This window comes from Temnothorax longispinosus, unplaced genomic scaffold, assembly GCF_030848805.1.
Source record: "Temnothorax longispinosus isolate EJ_2023e unplaced genomic scaffold, Tlon_JGU_v1 HiC_scaffold_32, whole genome shotgun sequence".
Classification (NCBI taxonomy): domain Eukaryota; kingdom Metazoa; phylum Arthropoda; class Insecta; order Hymenoptera; family Formicidae; genus Temnothorax; species Temnothorax longispinosus.
The window spans coordinates 38512-45392 of record NW_027270143.1 but is presented as its reverse complement, the minus strand read 5'-3'; the positions used below and the strand labels follow the sequence as shown (position 1 = coordinate 45392).

Here is a 6881-nt window from a genome sequence, read left to right as displayed (position 1 = left end):
TTGTGTACTATGGGTATACATAGTAAATTAAAGATGTCTACGTCTGTCCGGCGGCTCTCTCGGAGAAAAGCATTTGTACAAAGGTAAGCATGTGAGTCATTTCATATGAGACGTTTACACGAGCGTTATTTCTATCACTCGTTATTGAGATCTCAACAATTCGTCGCGTCGCGTAAAAGAGTCACGGTGCGGTTTCGCTTCGCGTGTACTTAGCGCGAGACAATACCGTGGCTACGGTCAACGTGACGCTACAAATGCTTCGAAGCATTCCTCTTCTTTTTTCTTTCAATGAAGAAAGAAAGAGAAGAAGAACGCTCCAAAGCATTTGTAGCGTCACGTTGACCGTAGCCCGTGTCTCTTGATAGTAACGCAGGATAAGGGGTGCGTTCCTTTTGGGCGCTTACACGCTTAAAGCGCTTATAAGCGTTGCTTACGCTGTTCCTTTTGGGGCTGTGAGCGCTTGTAAGAACATTGATGACGTCAGCGTAACGTCATAACTCGTGCTCACAAACGCTTATTCCATCGAGGTTAGGGCAGCAAAAGCGTGTCGCATCGGTAAGAGCCAAACCAACAAATTAGCACAGCTACATAATTACATGCAAGCAATTAGATAATTTTCATTATGCATATGATTATGCAGCTATGCAAATTTGTCTGAATAAATTTTAAATGAACGTTACTTTTCACGTTTCATTCTCTTTATAAGACGGATATTCATAACTCTTTTAATTTTTATCGTGAACAGCATTGTGAAGAAGTTGATAAAGGAATTGACTCTCGGGGAATACTCATCGTACAAGCTCTTTTGTACGTTTCAATACGTAAGTATTAATCTTAAATTTAAGTTAGATAAATACATAACCTTAAACTTTAGTCAATGCAAAGAAAATCTTATCATAGGCTGTATAACCGATGTTATAATTTTTTTTGTATTGAGTATTTTGTATTGACTGACATTCCGCAAATTCCTAAATCCATTGCGTGTGGATACTTCGGATATCGTTGCTTGTGCTAAATCTAACTACCGACCTACAGATTATTTGTATTAGTCTTAAGAGTTGTATTAAGTTCATTTTTGTGAACGAAAGACTCTTCTCTGAGTCCTGCCCATACTACTTTTAAAATCACGTTCCTTTTCATGCACAATTTGTTTTATATTAAACAAACATATTCCTATTGGGCATCGTTAATTAAACTCAAACATATTTCTCTATATAAGTTATTTAACTTATGGAACTGTCTCGACAATATTTAATCTATATAAGTAACTTGTTAATTAAAATCTTTTTTCAGCATATGAATACTTTACTAGCTGAAAAGCCATTCATGTCCTCTGTAAGCATTGTATCATCAACTGGAAAAAGGACACTGTCGCAATCTGAATGTGAACGTCCAGTTAAAGTAATTTGTGGAATTGGCCTTAAGACTAGTATTTAATGTAATTTAATACAGAGTTTGTAAGTGCCTGAAATATGGACTTCCAAGAAGAACAATATATAATTGATGGTGTTATATATAACATTACGGAAACTCCCCAAATTCATCAAAGACTTCGAAGTGGTAAATTGAATATATATGTATAACGTAATATTTAATTGAACAAATTTTGTTAAAATACAAAATTAGTATACCAAATTAATTATCTAATTTTACTTCTCAAATGATCTAAAAATGTGCATGTACAAAGTTCGTCTTATTACAGATCCTGATTTTGCACAACAATATATATACGGAGCTACCTCTCAATTACAATCCTCTGTAGAAACTAATGAAAGTAAGTAAAAAAAAAATAAAATAAACTGTATATGTAAGTTTATATATTAGTTATGTATGTAATATTTATTTAATAATAAATTTATTTATAATTTCTTTATTTAGATAAAAGTATTAATGAAGAGATACAGGATATTTCCAATAATAATACTATCGAAGATAATAATACTTCCGATAATAATACTAACAATAATGATACTATCAAAGTACACGAAAAATTGCACAATACTTCAAATGAAGAAATTGGAGGTACTTTTCATAACTTTTTACTAGTAACTTTATATAATAATTTCTTTTTTTAAATACAATTGTTTTTGATGGGGAAATATAACTGACGCAGTGAGATATAATGCAACTAACAATTTATTCCAATGAGATTACAAAGAGAAGGATCGACTACTCGCGACGTTCCAACCGTATGTGTCTCGCGTGACAACTTATTCGAGACTTACTCCGTGACAAGGTTACAGGCGTCAACAGCCCAAAGATACGCGTCAATACATATCGCGCTACCGGCTCGATAACATTTACTTCGCGTCTCTAACACCTCCCCTCGAAGTCATAAGTCGAGCCGCGTTATTCGTGTGATTCGATCATTCCGAGCCCGTCCTGGCAGGTGATATGCTTATATCCGGACAGTCCCTTTGTTAAAATGTCCGCGGGCATCTCATTCGTTGACATGTATTGCAGTTCGATTTCGCCAGACGCACAGTGATCTCTGACGAAATGATGGCGTAAATCGATGTGCTTGGTCCTAGAATGAGGCACGTCATCACTGCAAATCAAACGCTGTGCTCCTTGATTGTTATTGAACAACGCAATTCGATCACACGGTAATGGAATCGCGCTCATTACGCCCTTGAGGTAGATTGCTTCCTTCGTTGCTTCCGATATCGCCATGTACTCCGCCTCAACACTTGATAAAGCCACGGTGCGTTGTTTCTTAGCTTCCCAGCACACTGCCGCTCCTGCGAGTATGAACGCATACCCAGAATACGATCGCCTGTCGACCATGTTGGCACCCCAGTCCGCGTCGACCACTCCATATAACGGTATGCCTGATTTTTGGTACATAATGCCAAGATTCATGGTACCCCTTAAATATCGGAGGATCCTCTTGGCTGCCACCCAATGCTCCGTCGAATAATTGGTATTAAATTGGCTCATGAAATTTACTACATACGCGATATCAGGTCTGGTAGTCACTGCCAGATACATAAGTGCTCCAATGAGACGTTGATATGGGTATTGCCTCATTATTCTTCCGTTTACGTTCGTTGGTTTCATCAACTGCATGTTCGTGTCGATAGGAGTTTTCGCAGGCTTACAATCCTGCATGCCGAAGCGTTCCAGGATAGCTTCTGTGTATTTTTGTTGGCTCAAAATGACACTATAATTTTTCTCGCTCTGCCGGAATTTGATTCCAAGGCACTGATTTACGCGTCCGAGATCTTTCATTTCAAAGGATTCGGATAACGATTTTTTTACTTCATTAAGCCAGTTTGTATCGTTCGTAGCGATCAAGATATCGTCAACGTAGATTACAATCATCATAAACCGACCATTCTTCCTTGATGATGTAAAAATGCATTGGTCTTGGCTGGTTTGTTTCATGCCCAGCTGTTTTAGCTTCGATACGAGACGCCGGTACCATTGTCGCCCCGACTGCTTCAATCCGTAGAGGGCCTTCTTCAGTAGGCATACGTTATCCTGATTTTGTTCCATCGCATCCAGCCAACGTTTCGCAGTTCGTATCACGTCGTTTTTGCGATTTATTTCTGTGCTCGAACCGACACGTTTTCCGGCTTTAATTTTTAACAGTACTTCTCGTAATTGTTCAGGTATCTCCATATATACTTCTTCTTCCAACTCGCCGTTGAGGTATGCCGTCACTACATCCATTTGGTGGATTTGTAATCCCAGCTCCGCTGATGTGGCTGCTAGAAGTCGAATGGATGATGATCTTGCCACCGGAGAATAAGTCTCGTGAAAATCCTCCCCTGGTCGTTGTGAGCAGCCCTTCGCCACAAGGCGTACCTTCCTTTTTGTGATTGGCCCGATTTCTTTGGTTTGAAAAACAAATCTGCTTCCAATTACCTTTTGATTTCGTGGTCTGGGCACAATTTCCCAAGTGCCGTTTCGGATTTGTGCTAAATATTCGTCTTCTAATGCCACTCTCCAGTCCTCAGCACATCCACTTTCGTCCGCTTCCCGCCACGTCACCGGATCCTGTGTTGATAACATATTACACTCCAGAAATGCATCGTCGTCGCCTAGATTTTCCCCGGGTAGACCCTCGTCATTGGATGATTCGCTGTCCTCTTCATCGTCTCCTTCTTCATCGTTGTTCGCCGCCGGCTGGTATATTTTCTTCGGTCTTCCTACTGATCCGGAACGTAACAACCTTGGTCGTCCTCTTCCACGCTTCGGCGGTTGTAAACGCAGATAGGTATCACATTCTGTCCTTCGTTTACGCGCTCCAGGCACTTCCGGATGGTGTCTTTCTGTTTCGCTATCAATTCCGTCTTTTGTTGTCTCTCGGTCCCGTTCGTGTGTTCCCGGTTTCTCTCGGCCCTTTATTTCAATTTCAGTTTTGGTACTCGACATGTCTTCCTCCCCCTCTTCGAGGAACTCCTGGTACTCGCGATCAAACGCCGATTTCTCCAAAAATTGCACGTCGCGACTTACGATTACCTTCCGCAATTTTGGTATCCACACACGATACGCCTTTGATTCGTCTGAGTACCCTACAAAAATACCTTCTATTGATCTCGAATCTTTACCACGTTGAGTGTTTTTATCTAACGCGAACACTTTCGAACCAAATGTTTTAAAATATGTTACTGTGGGAGTCTTTTCTTTCCATAATTTGTAAGGTATTTGTCCGTTTAATGATTTAGTTATGCACCGATTTCTTATATAACATGCCGTGTTTACTGCCTCGGCCCAAAATGTCGGAGGAACACCTGCTTGGCGCATCATACATCTCGCCATTTCAACTAGCGTTCTATTTTTTCTTTCCGCTACACCGTTCTGCTGAGGAGTATGCGGTGCCGATAACCGCCTCGTAATGCCGTTTTCGTTTAAAAATTGATCGAATTCCTTATTACAATACTCCTTACCGTTGTCTGATTGTAGCGCCTTAATCTTTCGGCCGGTTGATGTCTCTGCCGTTGCCTTGAACAATTTAAATACGCTTAACACGTCACTCTTGTTTTTGATAAAGTATATTTTGCACCACCGTGATTTATCGTCGATAAATGTTACAAAGTATTTTGCACCCGAAAATGACGCACACTTCGCATCGGGCTACACACATCGGAATGCACAATTTCCAGTAAATGCTTCGTTCGGTTTCCTTCACTTTGCGAAAATAGAAGACAAGTTTGTTTTTCGCGAATGCACATTTTACACTTTGACATTGTCTCGTTGCCTTTTAGATTTAGCCCGTAAACTACACCGCTTTTCGCCATACTTTTTAAATTGCGTTTCATTTAAATGTCCGAGCCTCTGATGCCACGCATCTATCTCGCTCCTCGCGTGGCTTACTACCAGCACTGTGTTTCCGTCGTTCACCGACTCACGTCCTTTTCGAGCGTAATATAAGTTTCCTATTCTATCCGCGCGAAAGATCACTCTACCGTCTTTGTCCATCACTGTCGCATATTTCTCACGGAAAATCACCTCATAGCCGCGATCCGTAATCTTCGATACCGACAACAGATTAGTACGTAAGTCTGACACGTAATACACCTTTTCGATGTTTGTTTCCACCTTGCCATTACTCATAGGCATTCTCACGTTTCCCGCACCGGTAAATCGCGTTGACTTATTATTTGCTAAGTTCAACCTTTTGCTCTCGCTTTCAATTTTCTCAAATTTGTCTCTTTCAGCACACATATGCGCTGTACAGCCACTGTCCAAACACCAATCCATGCCATTTTTACCTTCACGATTAAACATCACAGTCTCGATTGTGTTTAACATCGCTACATCATCACTCACATGAGCCGTACCCGTCGACGTATTATCATTGTCCTCTACCTGTCGCGCACTCACTTGTGGATACAACGGTAACCTTGCCCTACAGTTCCTCGCAATATGGCCCATTCTATCACAACGAAAACATTTCGGTCCTTGTCTCGCACTTGTTTCGCCTTCGGTTTTGACATTCCTTGAGTCTCCGCGAGTATCTTGAGGCACGCGCGGATAACGTGACCTCTTCGCATACATAGCATTTTGCTCCGAATTTTCGTTTGCCCTTCGCGATTCGAATTCCTCTAGAATCTTCACTCTCAACGTTTCTGGATCTGGCAATTCATCTCGTGTCTCGATGGCACACCGAAAATTTTGAAAAGATTCTGGCAAACTGTACAACAATAAAATTGCCAGTACCTCTTGTTTATTACCAAATTAATCTCTTTCAATTTTTCCACCGCTTCAAAAAATTCCGTTAAATGTGTACGTGGATTGTCGCCTTCCTTCAGTCTTGACAGGATAATTCTCTTCAAGAGCGTCGCTTTTCGCGCTGGTCCTTTGGATTGGAACGTTGATTCAATTTTCAGCCAGATTTCTCTTGACGACGTGCACCCACGAATTAAATTCAACTCCGAAGGACTAATTGACAATATGATGTCGGCCTCTGCTTTGGCGTCCTTATCAATCCATGCTCGAATTGCCTCGTCTCCGCTCGACGGTTTCACTATCGTTCCGCTCACGTAGCCCCAAACATCGTTTTTCACTAGTATCGCCTTCATCTGTAACTTCCACGTATCATAATTGTCCGCGTTTAGCGGCTCAATTCTTACGATTGACGACATTTCTCTGGTTTTTTCACTCGCGGACTTTATATTGTTCATCTGCCTGAGCCCATAACCTGATGGGGAAATATAACTGACGCAGTGAGATATAATGCAACTAACAATTTATTCCAATGAGATTACAAAGAGAAGGATCGACTACTCGCGACGTTCCAACCGTATGTGTCTCGCGTGACAACTTATTCGAGACTTACTCCGTGACAAGGTTACAGGCGTCAACAGCCCAAAGATACGCGTCGATACATATCGCGCTACCGGCTCGATAACATTTACTTCGCGTCTCTAACA

At 41.2% G+C, this 6881-nt stretch overlaps 1 long non-coding RNA gene across 1 annotated transcript; it reads left to right on the top strand.

Moving 5' to 3' along the window:
- Positions 1–302: 302 nt before the first annotated feature.
- LOC139824306 (uncharacterized) lies at positions 303–4019 on the top strand. The gene is made up of 5 exons (XR_011735070.1): positions 303–555; positions 746–821; positions 1294–1560; positions 1703–1774; positions 1879–4019. It is a non-coding gene; the product is annotated as an uncharacterized lncRNA (long non-coding RNA).
- Positions 4020–6881: the final 2862 nt, after the last annotated feature.